Source organism: Erinaceus europaeus, chromosome 5 (genome assembly GCF_950295315.1).
Source record: "Erinaceus europaeus chromosome 5, mEriEur2.1, whole genome shotgun sequence".
Classification (NCBI taxonomy): domain Eukaryota; kingdom Metazoa; phylum Chordata; class Mammalia; order Eulipotyphla; family Erinaceidae; genus Erinaceus; species Erinaceus europaeus.
Window position 1 is genome coordinate 25,482,423 of NC_080166.1, and position 18,184 is coordinate 25,500,606.

General features: G+C 38.5%; 1 long non-coding RNA gene across 2 annotated transcripts in view; it reads right to left on the reverse strand.

Moving 5' to 3' along the window:
* Positions 1–18,184, reverse strand: part of LOC132538596 (uncharacterized) — a 287,814-nt gene that overhangs the window by 71,999 nt on the left and 197,631 nt on the right. Inside the window, exon 1 of one of the 2 annotated variants that reach the window (XR_009549936.1) lies at positions 15,747–15,797. The exons of the other annotated variant lie outside the window; for it this stretch is intronic. This is a non-coding gene — a long non-coding RNA (uncharacterized LOC132538596). Of the gene's footprint in view, positions 1–15,746; positions 15,798–18,184 lie in introns of those variants that run through there. 2 annotated transcript variants of the gene reach the window in all.

The following is an 18,184-nucleotide window of genomic DNA, read 5'->3' on the forward strand; positions in this document are numbered from 1 at the left end:
ATGAACGTTGACCCTGAGCACCCGAATAAAGCCTTTGTTGTTAATATCCACTGCCTTACTCTTTCTACCAGGTCCCTTTTGCCACTAACCAGACCTTACATTGACTAACATCAAAGGACCAATGTACATACAAAGTTTCTGTGACCAATTTTTATTGAAGCTGTTGCTGACACAGTTGCAAATACTTTAAATCCATGATACCTTGAACATTATAGAAATTTTTATTTTATTGTTGTTGCTGTTACTATTGCTGTTGTTGGGTGGTAGGATGTGTGCATATGTGTGTGTGTGTGTTTGTGTGTTAGCAATGGCCATTGTACCTATTATGTATCTATCACTGAGACTCATGCAGACAGTATAGGACATATATGGAGCAAAGACATAAAAAGATATATCCCTTCCACTAAAACCAGGTCCATGTTTCTCAAGCAGATACGAAACCTTTTATTCTAAACTTTCACAACTCTTTATAACACTATGCCACCTCGAGTCAACCATCCTTATCATTCAGGTATGCATTACATTTCAGAAGAAATAAAGGTATTGCTCAGATGAAACAAACAAACAAAAAACAAGTATTTCCCGAATAACTGGAAAAAAAAAACATATGTGTGAAACAATGCCCTAAAAAAATAGACTTAGAATATTTGATGTGGCCTAGGGGGTTGGGATGGTCTAGGGATTGATAGATTGAGTTGAATTTAACTTTAGATCCTCAGAGATTCAAATCCCCATCCACTACTTGTGGGTCTGAACTTTTGTTAACAAGTAAATAAATAAATAAGTAGTTGACCCCACCTGCAGGGAGGAAGCTTCACAAGTGGTGAAGCTTGGCTGCAGGTGTCTCTCTTTCTCTTTCTATCTCCCCAGTCCCTCTTGATTTCTCTCTTTCCTATCCAATAAAGAATTTAAAAGGGGGGGGGGAATGCTCCCCCCCCCAAAAAAAAAGTAGTTGAGATCCATTAAAGATCTTTTCTTCTTTCTTTTTAGCTATAAGCCAAGTTTGTTTATTCACAGCCTGGGATATTGAGGAAGCCAACTCCTATCTCTAGAACTCTGGCAGAGCCTCAGCTACAAGCAAAAGACTCGGGAGACTATTGTGGAGAAAATAAGGGAAGCTTTAGCTGTGCCCTACTTACAGATCCATGGCAAGGGGAATATCAGGCAGGATTCAATAGAAATAGAAATAGAGCAACTCATATGGTTCATTTGGGGGTGCATATTTAGGTTTTTCTGGTAGCTTCTATGTTGAGCTAAGACAAAAATTATTAAATTTGTTTGTTCTTTTTATTTTGGAAAGGAAAGTGTCCCACTACTGAAAAATTATTGATTCATGTCCTGAGTTATTGTTTGTTTGTTTGTTTTTTAATTGTATTGGTGGTGGGTGGGAGCCATGCTTTATAGCAGAGTCTTTAAAATAGGCACAGCCTCTTGTCTCAGTTCCCAAAGATAACTTTTTTCTCCCCTCCCCCACCTTCACCCCTCCCAGCATTGCTCAACTCTGGGTGTGGTGGTGCTGGGAATTGAAACTGGGACCTTTGGTGCCTTAGGCATAAAAGGTTTTTTGCATAACCATTATGCTATCTCCCCAGCCCTCATTAAGGGTCTTTTATTCTGGGAGGAACCATAATGGTAGTAGGAAGACCCCAGGGGCTTTTCTTCTGCCTGTATGAAAGGTTGGCAATGAAACTGTAATGAATCAAGTTGAGTGTATTGTAAGTTAATTTAGTGTAAATATTGTTCTTAGGTACTATCTCTGCTTAACCCAGAATGCCTCCGAATTGCCCCCCCCAAAGAACAATATTTATACTAAATTAACTTACAATATATTTTGAAACAAATTTGTGAAGGATGTAGAGGTAACAACTTAACATTTATCAGGGTATGAACTAAAAGGATGTTAGAGCTCTAAGTGGTATAAAACTTGAACAGAGGACGGCTTTCTGATAATCAAATGTAAGTTTCAGCAGATAGTGTGATAGTTGCATTCATAAATCTATGGAAAAGGCATCATGAGGTTGCAACAAACCTATAAAGTAGTTCTGTTTTATTCAGAGTAATCCAATGCATTGTCAAAAATGATCCCAATTATTGTAAATCAAAAGCATCCATATTTAGACTGAGAAAAAAATCTCTGTGCATTCAAAGAAATACATATATTTCTACATAACTATTCTGTTATTCTAAATATTTTAGGGAAAATGTCAGAATAAGTTAAAGATGGACCTTGAAAAATTCATGTTAAGTGAAATAAGTCAGAAACAGAAGGACGAATATGATCTCACTCTCAGGCAGAAGTTGAAAAACAACATCAAAAGAGAAAAAACACAAGTAGAACTTGAACTGGAATTGGTGTATTGCACCAAAGTAAAAGATTCTGGGGTGAGTGGCGGGGGGAGTACAGGTCCAAAAAGGATGACAGAGAACCTAGTGGGGGTTGTATTGTTATATGGAAAACTGGGAATTGTTATGCATGTACAAACTATTGTATTTACTGTCAAATGTAAAACATTAATTCCCCAATAGAGAAATTAAAAAAAAAAAAAATGACCCCTGAAAAAAATTTTAAAAAAACAAGTTAAAATTCACAAATTGTTTTCTGGTATAACAATTTTCAGACATATTCAAATACAGTTTAATGGGAAGTGTTTCTAACTCATCTTAATGTTGAGGTTTTCATTTGCAAATAAATGAGTCCTTTCAGCCTTAACTTAAAGGGAAGATAAAATAGCTTTGTGCAACATAAATTAAAAGACTTTAAGAAGCTTAGAAAATTCACAGATAGAAAGTATCTCGTGCAAAACATTGTGATGATATAAGTGTAAGGAATTCAGAGGTATATGGATTAATTTTACTTTAAAATGTAAATTGAATATGTAACTATGAGTAATACTAGGAAAAAATGGATCACAAAATATTAAAAATATCCCGTTAAAATATATATTCTTTTAAAAAATTTTTTTTAGTATTTTATTTATTTATTCCCTTTTGTTACCCTTGTTGTTTTATTGCTGCTGTAGTTATTATTGTTATCGTTGTTGGATAGGACAGAGAAAATGGAGATTGGAGGGGAAGACAGAGAAGGGTAGAGAAAGATAGACACCTGCAGACCTGCTTCACTGCTTGTGAAGTGATTCCCCTGCAGGTGGGGAGCTGGGAGCTGGAACCCAGATCCTTACACCAGTCCTTGTGCTTTGTGCCACCTGTGCTTAACCCGCTGTGCTACTGCCGACTCCCAATATATATTCACTTTAAGACAACTTACACCATATCTTCAGCTCATCTAATTGTGCACTTTATTTAATGTATATTAATTACCATAGAGTGACAATGTATTATTGTTAGATGCAGTAGTTTTAAAGTTTTGAGTATAGTTGCTTTTCTGCTTATAGTGTGAGATGGAAAATTCCTGTACCCCCTACACAGGGCGAAAGTCACCACCCCTATGCAGGGGCAAGTCGCCAGTTTTATCTTAGAGGAAATAGCTAACCTAGCCACAAACCCAAGTCAGCTCAAGACTGATGAAATTCAACCACCTGAGGCCAGATGGTCTTAGTCAATAACTGAAAGTGTGGTAATCCTATTTTGCATAGAGGCTTGAAATTAGACAAATTCTATAGGTTGCTTTGTGTGTTGCAATGTTTGAAATGATTGGATCCCGCATTTTCTATAAAGTACCATTGAATAAGTTGTAGAATCCTTGTTTTGCATAACCCCCCCTTGGAGTGTGCTCTGAAATCCTATAAATTGTGTGGTTTGAGCTCTGTTCGGGGTCGAGCTGGTGGACTGCTGTCAGTCACCACTCAGCCTGGATTTGAATTCGTGAATAAACATCTTTTGTTTCCTTGCAGTGGATGGTGGTTTGATTTTAGCTCGCTAACAATTATGATATAGTGAGATTTTTTTGAATTAAATAATTGCAGCTACTCCTGAATTTTTTGTGTGCTTGTTTTCGTTTATAGTTTGTATAACAAGCCATATAGATTTTCTACATACATGGCTACAAAAACTAAGTGAAAAACTGTTAGGGAATAAAAATCTACCACACTCAAAATGCAACTTTGACAAAAAGGTTAATTTCAAGGGGAGGAGCTTAACAGAATGATGGAGGTAGCCTTTGAAAAAGCTATTTGTATGAAAACTCTTCTCTAATAGGGCATCTCATTCACTGTTCTGGTAACAGTGCTAATGTTGCCTGTTCTACATATAAAGCAGAACTTATACTGGCACACCATTGTTTACTGGACTTTCCCTGATAATCTCCCTTCTTTGGAGCTGAATCACTGTTATGCAAATGGATTTCATGCATGAGGCTCAGAGGTCTCAGGCTGAATCCCCAGCACCAACATAAACCACAGCTGAGCTGTGTGCTGGCAAAAAAAAAAAAATCAAATCCCCAGAAACAATGACAAACTAATAAAGCAAACATCACTGAAACTTTCCTGCTTCTTCAGTTTTGTCTGTCCTAGCTTCACTTACTTACTTATGATTCTGGTGTTAGGAAGCCACTGACCAAGCCTGACCACAAACCAAGAGACATGGACAGAGTAATGATGTTCAAAAAGATTTATTCACACAAGCACATAGAATAGCCATGTTTAGAAATTTATACATGTAAAGATACAGAAACTGACACACACACAGGGACCTCAGGAGAGCTGAGTTCCCCTCTCCCCCCAAGCCAGAGTGCCAAAAGTGGCCCTGTTGCTTGGGTGAGAGAGACAAAGGTTCTCTAAACACTAAGGGTATTTATAATGTTCAGGTACGGGGGGGGGGATATTACATCTTGAGCAATGCCTTGAGCAAAGCAAAGGGTACAAATTACACATTACATCTTTATCTAAACAGTACATTCTAATCTCTATCTAAGACATCAGTCTTTTATCTCAGCAGAGCAGGTACACATAAGCAAAATGAGCTGGTAAAGTTGAGTGGGTATTGCAAAAATTCAAACAGTCACATAAATACTAATTTTGCAACATCATTCTTGTAAGTTCAAAGGAGTCATCTGTGGCTGCCCAGATGACTCAGGTGTTCTTGGGGGAGAGGTTAGCTTTCTTCTCAACTTTTACTGTCTTTTACTTATAAAGCAAGTCTTAAAGATGGAGGAACTCTCAAAATGGGGAGCTCTTGCTCTCACTGGTACCACAGAGGTGAGTTAGTCAGCTTTGCTGGTCTTTTTCACTTATACAAAAGGGACCTATATTATTCATATTTGTTAATTAATATGTATTAATTAATGTGAATAACTTTCTGTCTTATCAATTTGATTCATGTTTGTTCAACTATTTGTCCAATTTAAGAATCCACAGGAGTATGGATGATTTAATTTGCACCATAACAATAAACTACATTAAAATCACCATTGCTAGCTAGCTATATAGGTTTTTTTAATCCAATTGAATTGAACTTCTGTCCAGTACTACCCTTTCAAATTTAAGTTTACAAATTATGTTCTCATTTACTGAGTATAATCCTCCACACAAGAATTATTAATGCATAATATTTAACTTTGAGTTTTGTTTTTCTTTTAAGGAGTTTTTTTTTACAGCCATCCTAGAGTTAAAAGATTTTAGTCTAAATGCATTTTATAAATTTGTAATTTTCCCTTTCCTAATTATATCTAAAATATTATCTGCTACAGAAATTAGTTTTGGCTAGATGACTAAGATTTATCATCATTTTGCTTAATTAAATCTGGGTTATAAAATAAAAATAGAAACATCTGACACTGACTTGTTATTAATGTCCTTCTTTAAACACTTAGTCTAGATAGCAGAGCAGTGCAGCGGAAGCGTGCTGGGCCCATAAACACTTAGTCTCTTTCATTCTCCATATTAAGAGTGTTTTTTTCCTTTACATTTTCAAAAAGTGATTGAATGATTTAATGAGAGAGGCTGTTACAGAAGATTTGGTGGTGGAGTTCAAAACATTTAATAATTTCTTCATACATATCTCTTTGTCTAAACAATCTTTATATCTTCTCATAATATAGTTGTAACTCAGGAGACTGGCAGTAGTGCAGCAGGTTAAGGTTAAATGGCGCAAAGCTCAAGGACCAGTGTAAGAATCCCTGTTTGAGCCCCTGGCTCACCACCTGCAGGGGAGTGGCTTCACAAGAGGTGAAGCAGATCTGCAGGTGTCCATCTTCTCTCCCCATCTCTGTCTTCCCCTCCTCTCTCCATTTCTCTCTGTCCTGTCCAACAATGATGACATCAAGAACAACAATAATAACTACAACAATAAAACAATAAGGGCAACAAAAAGTAAAATAAACAAATAGCTTCTGCTTTAAATATATATATATATATATATATGTATATATAGTTGTAACAAGAACATGAACAACAATAATAACTACAACAATAAAACAACAAGGGCAACAAAAAGGAAAATAAATAGCCTCTGCTTTAAAGGAAAATAAAAAGCTTCTGCTTTTTTTTATATATATAGTTGTAACTCTTTAGGGGTCTCAAGTCTCCTAAAGTTGATTTTGTACAAGGACAAAAATTAGCTGTTGAGTTTCTTTTAATATTTTTCTTGATTCTATATTTTTGAGATTGTAAATTTGGTGAGTTTGACTGTTAAGTATTAGGTGTTTCCTTAGATACGGAAACTGTTCTTCCTCCCCTCCCCCCACAGAGGAGCTGAATATTGACAGGACATATTGTCAGTTCACTGTACTCCTTATTAGGAATGTAGTCCCCATGCTCACCAGTGGAGGCAGCCTTTTAGTCCCATCTCAATGGAGTGGATCCACTGAAGTCAATTGTTTTGGAGTAATTCTTCTAGACCCATCTTCATTTAATAAAAGTCAAATTAATGATATTAAGCCTAATCCAGTACTCTCTTACTGACCACTCAGGTGTGCCCATATTGTGTAGCTTGCTCTGTATTGCTATTCATGCATTAATTATAATGATTTTTAAATTAATTTATTTCCACTCTGATATCTGTAGCATTTGTTAAACTTCCTTTACTATCTCTTTGATTATTTTCTGCATCTTGTATTTTAGATGCATCCTGTTATTCTATTTCTGTAAAAAAAAAGCAGGGAGAATGTCAGTGATAACAATGTCAAGCAGAGAAGGGTAGCTGTGTTATAAAATTGTGAACTTTCAATGCAGTCAGTAACTGTACTGAACCAAGAAGGTAAAAGTTAATTTTGAACTGAAAAGAAAAAAAGGGGGGATTATATTAGGATCATTTTTAGATATTTAAGGAAATATGTTTTAATATAGAAATGAAGTGGACAGTTTCTGAAGACAATACACTTAAAGAAAAGTATTCTTGGGCAAGGGAGACAGAATAATAGTTCTGTTGAGGGAGAGGAGGACCACCCAGAAATGGGAGTAGTTATAGCTGTAGTTGGGAGGTGTAGGTGGGATTTTGAGTTTATAGCCCAGGAACAGAGTGCATATGTAGTCAGTCTCTCTCTCTCTCTCTCTCTCTCTCTCTCTCTCTCCCACAGCATAATGTAAGTATTCTCTACTCTTAACTCCCAGTCTCTCCTGGGAATACCATGTGATCATAATGCTCTTGAGTCCTCTTTTCTCTTTTGTTGGTATGCTTCTAGTTCTGCTTCTGGGATCCCTTCTGTTACATTGCTTGACGTTGCGGTCTATTTACATGGTCATTCTGTTACATTGGTTTGGTCTCACTCCCCTTGCCTCTGGGAGATTTTGGTTTAGTTCTTGCCAGTTCGTGCTTCTTCCTTCTCCCCACCCCCATCCTATGTACTTCCTTTGTTCCTGACTCTTCCAATGGAGGAGAGAGAGGAGAGAGAAGGAGAAGATTGTGATTTTATAGCTTAGATTGTGTTGTGTTCCACATGAATAAAGAAATACTGCTCTCCACTCAGCCATGAGTGCCTGGTCGTCTGTCTCCCACCCGCAAAGCTAGGCCAGCATACTGGCACCCAGAACTGGGACTGACATACGGCACAACAACGTGGGACCTAACCTGCCCATCCCCCAGATAAACGAAGATGTTTGGCTACCTATCCACTATGGGCTGCTTTTCTACTTATGAAGAGGTTTCCAAAGGCCTCTGCCCTTTCTTCATGAGACAGTTTCTCTGTCTCTGGAACACTTTGCTCTTCACACTCTGGTTTCTGCCTGCCACCCACCCACAGGAGGCTGCTCACCACCACATAATGCAGGGCATTGGGTGTGGGCTCCCTCCACGCTGCTCGTCCGCTGGGAGCAGGGCGGTGGGCATGGCGGGCAGAGATGCAGCCCATACTGGCCCCCACCCCGGGGTGCCTCAGCCAGCGTCTTCTGCACGGCTGGCCCACCTGCTCTCTTGCTGTGGTGTCTGGGTAGATTCTGGACCACCTGGAGACTGCAGGCTCCCTGCCGGGACTGGGGCCCCTGGCTGAGATCCCCAGCTCGGCTCTGACGGCAGAGGAACTACAATATGCAGACATCAGAGCAGTGATCACACCCCTGCAATTCCTAGAAGTGAAGTTGCACAAGAGGCCACCGCCAGCAACACACGCCCCTAACAACTAAGACAGTACAGATCTAAATTAGTGTTTAAAATGACATGTCTTCATAACAAAAGTTTTTCTCCTTGTGTATTGAAGACCATGTTTATGTGTGTGTTTGAAGTTTGGTAAACATTAACTTTAAGGTTAGAAATGTGACTTTAAGGCTATATTCTTACCGGGCAAAGTTAAATGAAGAAAGTTTTCAACATAATTCTCATAAAGGTAAAATTAATTTACATTTAAAATCTGAGGTAAAAATTACTTAAAAATCAATTTATTTTTAACTAATTTGGTCTAAAAAACCTGTGCACACCTAGGGTGTGGCTCCATCTTATACGGGTATAACACAAAGTAAAAAAAGACATTATTAATATGTAAAGCTCTCAAATACCTTCTCAATTAGGAACAATAAATTTCACAATGGTTATGCTAATGATTCTCATGCCTGCAGCTTTTAAACATGGTTCTTCTGTTTACCTTTCCACATTTTATTGAGTTTAAACTGTTTAAACAATCTTGAAATCATACTAGGAAGGACTTCCAATTATAATGGAGTTATCAATTGTGGTAAACTTCTAAGCTGCTACAAGTTGTGTTTCACAAGTAAGTGAATTGCAGCTGTCAAGTTCTCTACAGAAAAGCAGAATTCCAGTGGCTGACCTTCCTCATGCAACATTTCACCCCCTGGCATTTCTTCCATGGTCATCTACTTTGAACTGTCACTTCTATTACGCTTACTGGTACACCTCTTGGAAAGTACAGCAGCTTCTCTTTATGCTGCTGTGTTTCTCAAAGACTGGCTGCAGCCAGCTGTCTTGGGACTCTATAGGCCATACCCCCCTCCTTGCTAGATAATGCCAATAGAGGGCATTTTTGGAAATGCCTGTATGATATAGGTTTTTGTTCACCCCACACTCCTGATACTATGGTCAATTAGTTAAAAAGAAAAGGGGGGAATTGTTGGTATGATTCTAGTTCTGCTTCTGGGATCCCTTCTGTTACATTGCTTGATGTTGTGGTCTATTTCCATGGTCATTCTGTTACATTGGTTTGGTCTCACTCCCCCTGCCTCTGGGAGATTTTGGTTTAGTCCTTGCTAGTTCGCGCTTCTTCTTTCTCCCCACTCCCTATCCTATGTACTTCCTTTGTTCCTTACTCTTCCACCAGAAGAGAGAGAGGAAAGAGAGAGAAGGAGAAGATTGTGATTAGAGATAGCTTAGATTGTGCTGTATTCCACATGAATAAAGAAATACTGCTCTCCATTCAGCCATGAGTCCCTCGTCATCTGTCTCCCGCCCACAAAGCTAGCCCGGCATACTGGTGTCCTGAACTGGGACTGACACTCTTTATCTCTTTATATCTCTGTCTCTCTCTTTCACTAACATATTTTGGTTTTAATAAAAGTTTAATTTATGTGAATATTCATGCTCTTTTATCAATTCATTATGAAGATAAGACATGGCACAAATTCTCAGAATGGGGACAGAGGCTATTCCCTTCCTTATCTCATTGTTGGGACCATGTGTAAGCCTGATAGAGCTAAGGGAGTACCACCCCCATCCTTGGATGGAGGTCTGAGAAGATAACCTCTTGGTAAGTCTCTCTCAACCGAGGTGAGCATAAGGGGGGAAACTCAGACTTGGTTCTTTCCTTCTTGACTCTCAGGCCCACAGAAACCCCAGTACTTCCCTCCATTAACTGATATGCATCATTTTCCAGATGCAGTAATAGAAAATACTTGTATACAAGACAATAAAAAATCACATGAAACATGAAAGTCATAATCAAACTGAAAGATATAAAATAAACTTAGGAGATTGCATTTGTGATAAGGCAAGCAAGTATTAACTTTAAAGAGAAAATTAAGTATTCACTTCTTATTTAAAGAAAAATGCAGTTGGGAGGTCAGGTGGTGGTGCACCTGGTTAAGTACCAACATTACACTGTGCAAGGACCCAGGTTCAAGCCCCTGGTCCCACCTGCAGGGGGAAAGCTTCATGACAGTTGAAGCAGGTCTGCAGTTGTGTCTCTGTCTCTCTCCTACTCTATCTCCCAATTTCTCTTTATCTCTATCTAATAATAAATAAATAAAAATATTTAATAAATGCAGTTGGAAGTAAGATTACCCCTTCTCCAGGATAAACAGGACTTTCTACTGCTGTAATCAAAGTGGCCTTGGTCGGTTGCCTCAGAATCTGCTATTTCTGCTAGAGTCATCTGCTAAACAAAACAATTTGTGCTCTCTGTATACAGAAATGAAAAAGTAACCTGTTAAGCTTATTGATATGCGTTACTATGGGGAAACTGATAACTATAGAAAAGAGTAAGTGCCACTATGCTTGGAGCCCAGTCTTCTATGGACATGAATCCAGCTCTGTCCTACCTGTATATTAAACACTGTCTCCTATAGTAAAGCATCACTGTGTAGTGTGTCCTCTCAGAGACCTGGGGATCCTATAACAGTGATGCACTTCACAAAAAAAAGAAAAAAAAAAAGAACACACCTCATACTTTGAAGAGCTTTAACACTTTTGAGAATATGTAAAAGATATGAAGTAAGATTTTTCCAAGTAAAGGAGGGACTTTCTATGGTAAATGAAAGATAGAAACAGGCTAGGGTATGAATCAAACTGTAAATGCCCATGCTCAGTGGAGACGCAGCTACAGAAGCCAGAACTCCTATCTTCTGCTCCCTATAAACGACCTTGATCCATACCCCAAGCGGGGGATAAGTGATAGGATTAAGGTAAGAGGACTCTGAACTCCAGCTCCATCAGCACCCACAGAGAGAGAAGGAAAGTAGAGAGACATATGGAGGTAGTTATGATGTCATGAGTGGCTTAGAGGGAAAAGAGGATTGAATCAGAAAAAGAAGGGGCAACTATGTATAAATGTGGACTGATAGTTGTAGAGAAGATGGTTGGCCGGTGTCTATAACCTTAGGGGAACTGTGGTGGATTGCAGTGGGGAGAATGAAGGTTCAGAACTCTGGTGGTGGGAATTATGTGGATTCAAACCCCTGTCAACATGTAATTCTATAATATAAACATAAATAAATAAAACAAAAAATAAAACAATATTTATGCATATATATATTCATTTTTTCCTAGTTTACCAGGTAGATTTATACTTCAAACAAGATTTTTTATTGCAACTGTTTACTGATATAGGTTGGATGTTTAAAATGATATTGTTCTCTTAGTTCATGGACTTTCAAATAAAAGACAACTGACTCTGGATTATAATTCCTAGATTGTAATGCTGATAAATAATTAGGTGGGGTAACTGTTATTTCTAGAGTGAGGCAATAATAATTTGCAATATGGAAGAGGGACGTAATATTACATGGAGACCTGATATGGGCAGATAACTACCCTAAATTTTTGCCCATTTACATAGTCACATAATTTGCTTTATAGATTTATAGTAAGTTTCTTCTTTGACTTTGAGATGTCTTGTAACTTACTTGAGAGTATCAACTATGACCAGATATGATGTTAATACAATTTAAAAAGGCTTTGGTTATTTCTGCTTGTACACTTCTTACTCTCGGTTGTTGTTAAGAGATCCACATTCTCAAGATGGCTCAGTGGTCACAGAAGGGAGGGAAATAGACAAATAGAACAGATTCAAGTTATCCTAATAGGCATAGCCAATACAAATCTAGATTATTTTTAGTCAAATAATGTCAAGACCTGAAATAATCCACCAAGATGATCTCTCTAGATTTTTTTTTAACATTACAAATTTATTTTCTTCTAAAATATTTTAGCTTCCTTTTTACTAACAGTAAAAGAACTGGAGCACTGCTACATTTTTCTTATTTTGTAGATAGAGACAGAAAAGACAGAGAGAGTGAAAGAGGCCAAAGCATTGGAATTTCCTTCAATGTGGTAAGGCTAGCAGTCTCAAACTTGGGCTGTAGCACGCTATCCATGTGAGCCATTTCACTGGCATTTGTTCCATTATTTTTTTTGGTGTCTCAGATCTATTGATACAAGGAACGAGCTCTAGCCTGAGCTCTCTTCCCAGGTCATGTTTATTTTCTTCAGCAACAGGGTTGCACACTAATTTTAGTAAATCATCATCATACATTTATGTACAGAACCAACTAATTACTATATCAAATGATACACATTATTTTAAAAGCTAGTAATTAGTAGTATCATCCATTACTATTCTAACGTACATATATAGATTGATTCCAATCTACTAAGTTCTAAATTTACTTTAATCACCCTTTGTTATATATTGATTTCAGAAAAGAAGCAATATTTTAGAGGACTGGGAGTTCTGAGGTAGCTTGCCATTTAAGTTTGCAGAGCTATGAATTTTAATAGGAAAGGAAAGGTATCCAAGCATAAAATCATTCAACAAAATAGTTAGATAACCATAGATATTTTTTTGTTTTCTATAATAGGCCTTTTGAATATAAATATGACATTTTGAAAAGTGTGACTGTGATAAAACATAATCAATTTTAAGGCATCCATCATATATAGTAATAAAAGTCCATGTTTATTAGTGTTTATTATCAGTTAATTCCGTCATATCTGTATTAGTTCTGATTTTGACCTTCTTGTATTTCTAGGCAATTAACCTTTCTGCATACATATACATGAGCTATGGGTTTTGTTTTAGCTTTACTTCAGTTTTATACTGAAATGTGCATTATTTTAGTAAAATGTCTGTATTCTGTGCGTAGGGTGTAAAGAATATTTCTCTATTTGCATTTAACTAATGAATAGTTCTATTTGAGTTTTTATTCAATATATATTCTGCATTCAGACAAGCGTGTATTGTTGTATGCTTCACATTGGTTTGGTCTCCTCCCCACCCCCACCTCTGAGAGAATTGGTTTGGCCCTTGCTAGTTTCGTTCCTCACTTTCTCCCTGCCCCCAATGCTACGGAGTGCCAGCGTTCTTGGCACGGCCACCGGAGAAGGAGGCAGGACAGATCTGTGTGGTGATTGGTTTGGGTTAGTTTATGATTGGTTTGGGTTAGTTTATGAATCGTTGTTCATGAATAAAGAAATACTGCTTCCCGGCCCAGCCGTGTGTCCTCAAGTCTCTGTTCACCGCCACAAAGCTAGCCCAGCCAGTTGGAGGCCCCAAACCTTAAGAACAAATGGTGCCCAACGTGGCCTATTTCTTTCATACTTTCTGTACACCAGATTACACAGTAAGGATGCATCTGATGAAGAATAAAATTTCTTCTTTTATTGTTCTTATTTACATTTCCAGTATAATCAATAAGCTTATTACTGCCGCTTCATTGGAAGCCCCAAATAACTTTCATTCTATACTCATTTCTTTTTTTGTTTGTTTTTATATTTATTTATTTACTTTCCTTTTGCTGCCCTTGTTGTTTAACATTGTTGTGGTTTATTGATGGTGTCCTTGTTGGATAGGACAGAGAGACATGGAGAGAGGAGGGGAAGACAGAGAGGGGGAAGAGAAAGACAGACACCTGCAGACCTGTTTCACAGCCTGTGAAGCAACTCCCCTGCATGTGGGGAGCCAGGGCTCAAACCGGGACCCTTAAGTCTGTCCTTGCACTTTGCACCACGTGCACTTAACCCGCTGCACCACTGTCCGTCTCTCTCTATACTCATTTCTATCCACAAACACTGCCCCATTGATATGGGTCAAATATAAATTTCACTGCCTTCAGAAATGGAGAAGAAACAGAGCTCACAGAAGTCCCATTATTTGTAAAGGACCATGTTGAAATGTGTAAAACTCCCCCTCAAATCACTTTCACAGAAGGAATTGTCACTCTGAAACTCAATCCCCAAGTAGTAAAGAGGCACACTAATGTCCTTCCTCAGATACCACAAAACTTTATTCTTGACTTTCTTTGGCACCAGAATGGGAGGTGTACTTTATCTATTTGACTTCGTAATTTCATTGTCTTTTTTTTTGGTCTCTGGGTCTCTGTGTTTGTACTATGTATGAACCCACTGTTCCTGGAGGACTTTTTTTTTTTCGATTTTTTTTTTTTTTTTGGATAGGACAGAGAAATTGACAGGGAAGGGGAAGATAGAGTAATAAATAGATAACTGAAGACCTGCTTCAGCACTTGTGAAGTGACACCCTCTCTGGTTGGAGAGCCTGGGGCTCTACCTAGTATCTTTGACTGGGTCCTTGGCTTTGTACTATGTGGGCTTAACCCAGTGCTCCACTGCCCAACCACCATTTCATTATCAATTATGAAATTGCACACAAAATTGATTGGAATAATGGGGTGGATGCTGATATTGTAATTTGATTTTGAATATTTATTTGATAGAGAAAAAGAGAAGTTGAGAAGGAAAGGGGGGGAGAGAGAGGCATCTGAAAAATGATTCACCTCTCATGAATTTCCCCTCTGCAGGTGGAGACCTTGCACTTGAACCTAGTTCCTTGACCATGATAGCATGAACACGACTAAGTGTGCCAACTACTGATCCCAATATTATGATTTAATTTTGCTTATTATTATTATTTGTTTATTCCCTGTTGTTGCCATGGTTGTTTTATTATTGTCGCTATTAATGTTGTTGTTATTGATGTTGTTGTTGTTGGATAGGACAGAGAGAAATGGAGAGAAGAGGGGAAGACATAGAGAGGGAGAGAAAGATAGATACCTGCAGACTTGCTTCACCGCCTGTGAAGTAACTACCCTACAGATAGGAAGCCTGGAGCTCCAACCAGAATCCTTAGGCAGGTCCTTGCACTTTGCACCACATGCTCTTAATCCGCTGCGCTACCACCCAACTCCCTATTTTGCTTTTTTAATTTTTTATTTTTTTTTAATTTTTTATTTAAGAAAGGATTAATGAACAAAAACATAAGGTAGGAGGGGTACAACTCCACACAATTCCCACCACCCAATCCCCATAACCCACCCCCTCCCATGATAGCTTTCCCATTCTCTAGCCATCTGGGAGCATGGACCCAGGGTCGTTGAGGGTTACAGAAGGTAGAAGGTCTGGCTTCTGTAATTGCTTCACCGCTGAACATGGGCGTTGACTGGTCAGTCCATACTCCCAGTCTGCCTCTCTCTTTCCCTAGTAAGGTGTGTCTCTGGGGAAGCTGAGCTCCAGGACACATTGGTGGGGTCTTTAATCCAGGGAAGCCTGGCCAGCATCCTGGTGGCATCTGGAACCTAGTGATTGAAAAGAGAGTTAACATATGAAGCCAAACAATTTGTTGAGCAATCATGGATCCCAAGCTTGGAATAGTGGAGAGGAAGTGTTAGGGGGGTACTCACTGTAAACTCTAGTGTACTTCTGCTTTCAGGTATATATTTTGCAGTAGTTTATGGATACATGTGCACATAAGCTCTCTCTCACAGAAACTGGTGTATATCAAGGTTATGGGACTTTGTTAGAAAGTGAACTACCTGAGATGAAATTAGAGTGTATTATAAAAGGAAAGGTCTCACCCGGGTAATGAAGCTGAAGGGTTGTCATTCCACACGTGAAGTCTCTGGATACAGTCTGAGGTGAAGCATGTTGAGGTGGTAATCTTTGCGTCGCTTAGGTTGTGATCAGTGGATGCAATATTATTGGGTTTGGATTGGGAGATGCATACGGGAAAGTGGGCCCTATCCAAGGGTTCTAGGACTGGGGGAAGTAGGGGCTCTATAGTGGAGATGTGAGGTTCCTGCTGTCTTAGGGTTCAAAAAGACAATCGATAGTTAATATGATCATCACATTATTTGTTAATTGGGTTAACTTTGAAAAGTTCCTTTGTTATGGTTTGCTGTACAGTATCCAGTATCTTGTATATAGCTGTGCTATTGGATCTTCTAATCTACTTGGTCTAGGCTTTTGAGAGAGTCCGCATATCAAATAAATAGCCTATATATTAAAAAGATTCAGTTTGTCTTTTGAGAACCTTTGAGACATACAATTGATTTCCCCCTCTCATATTAATTAACTACTGATTTATATGTCTACATTTTGCTAGGAGTGTACATAAACACCATTCCCACCACCAAAGGACTGTGACCCATCCCTCCCGCCCACTCCCACCCCCCACTGGCCCAGAAAGCTGCATGTCTACCCCTCATCACTGGGTTTTTACTTTGGTGCCCTACTTACAATTTGATCAGTTCCTGCTTTTAGTTTCCCTTTCAGATCTTCTTAGTCAGCTTCTGTTGATGAGTGGGATCATCCCATACTCATCTTTATCTTTCTGACTTAGTTCACTTAACATAATTCCTTCTAGCTCTGTCCAAGATGGATCAGAGAAGGTGTGTTCATTGCTTTTGATAGCTGCAAAGTATACCATTGTGTATGTATACCACAGCTTTCTCAGCCACTCATCTATTGTTGGGCACCTGGGTTGCTCCCAGGTTTTAGATATTATGAATTGTGCTGCTATAAACATAGGAGTACACACCTCTTTTTGGTTGGGTGTTATGGAGTCCTTGGGGTATAACCCCAAGAGAGGAATTACTGGATCATATGGAAGGTCCATGTCTAGCCTTCTGAGAGTTTTCCAGACTGCTCTCCACAGAGGCTGTACCAATTTACATTCCCACCAGCAATGTAAAAGGGTTCCTCTGTCCCCACATCCTCTCCAGCATTTGTTGCTGCTGTCCTTTTTTATGTATGCCATTCTTACAGGAGTGAGGTGGTATCTTAGTGTTGTCTTAATTTGCATTTCTCTGACAATCAGTGACCTAGAGCAGTTTTTCATATGTTTGTTAGCCTTTTGGATCTCCTCTGAGGTGAATGTTTTGTTCATTTCCTCTGCCCATTTTTGGAAGGGGTCATTTGCTTTTTGCGGCTAAGTTTGCTGAGCTCTTTATATATTATGGTGATTAGTTTCTTGTCTGATACCTGGCATGTGAAGATCTTCTCCCATTCTGTGAGGGCTCTCTCTGTTTGTTTAATAGTTTCTTTGGCTGTGCAGAAGGTTTTCAATTTGATGCAGTCCCATTGGTTTGTTTCTGCTTTAGTCTTCCTTGCAATTGGGTTTGATTCATCAAAGATGTCCTTGAGGTGTATGTGGGAAAGTGTTTTACCAATGTTTTCCTCTAAGTATTTGATTGTTTCTGGTCTGACATGTAGGCCTTTGATCCATTTTTAGTTGATTTTTGTTTCTGGTGAGATAAAGTGGTTCAATTTCATTCTTCTGCATGTTTCAACCCAGTTTTCCCAGCACCATCTATTGAAGAGAGCCTCCTTTTTCCATTTAATCCTTTGGGCACCCTTATCAAAGATGAGATGCCCATAGGTGTTGGATTTACTTCTGGGCTTTCAATTCTGTTCCACTGGTCGGTGTGCCTATTTTTGTGCTAGTACCATGCTGTTTTGATGATGATGGCTTTATAATATAGTTTAAGGTCTGGGAGTGTGATGCCTCCATTTCTGTTTCTTTTCCTTAAGATGGTTTTGGCAATTCTAGGTGTTTTCAGGTTTCAGATAAATGATTGTAGTGTTTGTTCTATTCTCTTAAAGAAGCTTGGTGGAACTTTGATGGGTATTGCATTAAATTTGTATATGGCTCGGGGAGAATATTCATTTTGATGATATTTATTCTTCCAATCCATGAGCATGGGATATCTTTCCATTTCTTGGTATCAGTTTCTATTTCCTTGAGTAGCGACTCATAGTTTTCAGTATACAAGTCTTTCACTTCTTTGGTCAACTTTATTCCTAGGTATTTGATTGATTTTGCTGAAACAGTAAATGGGAG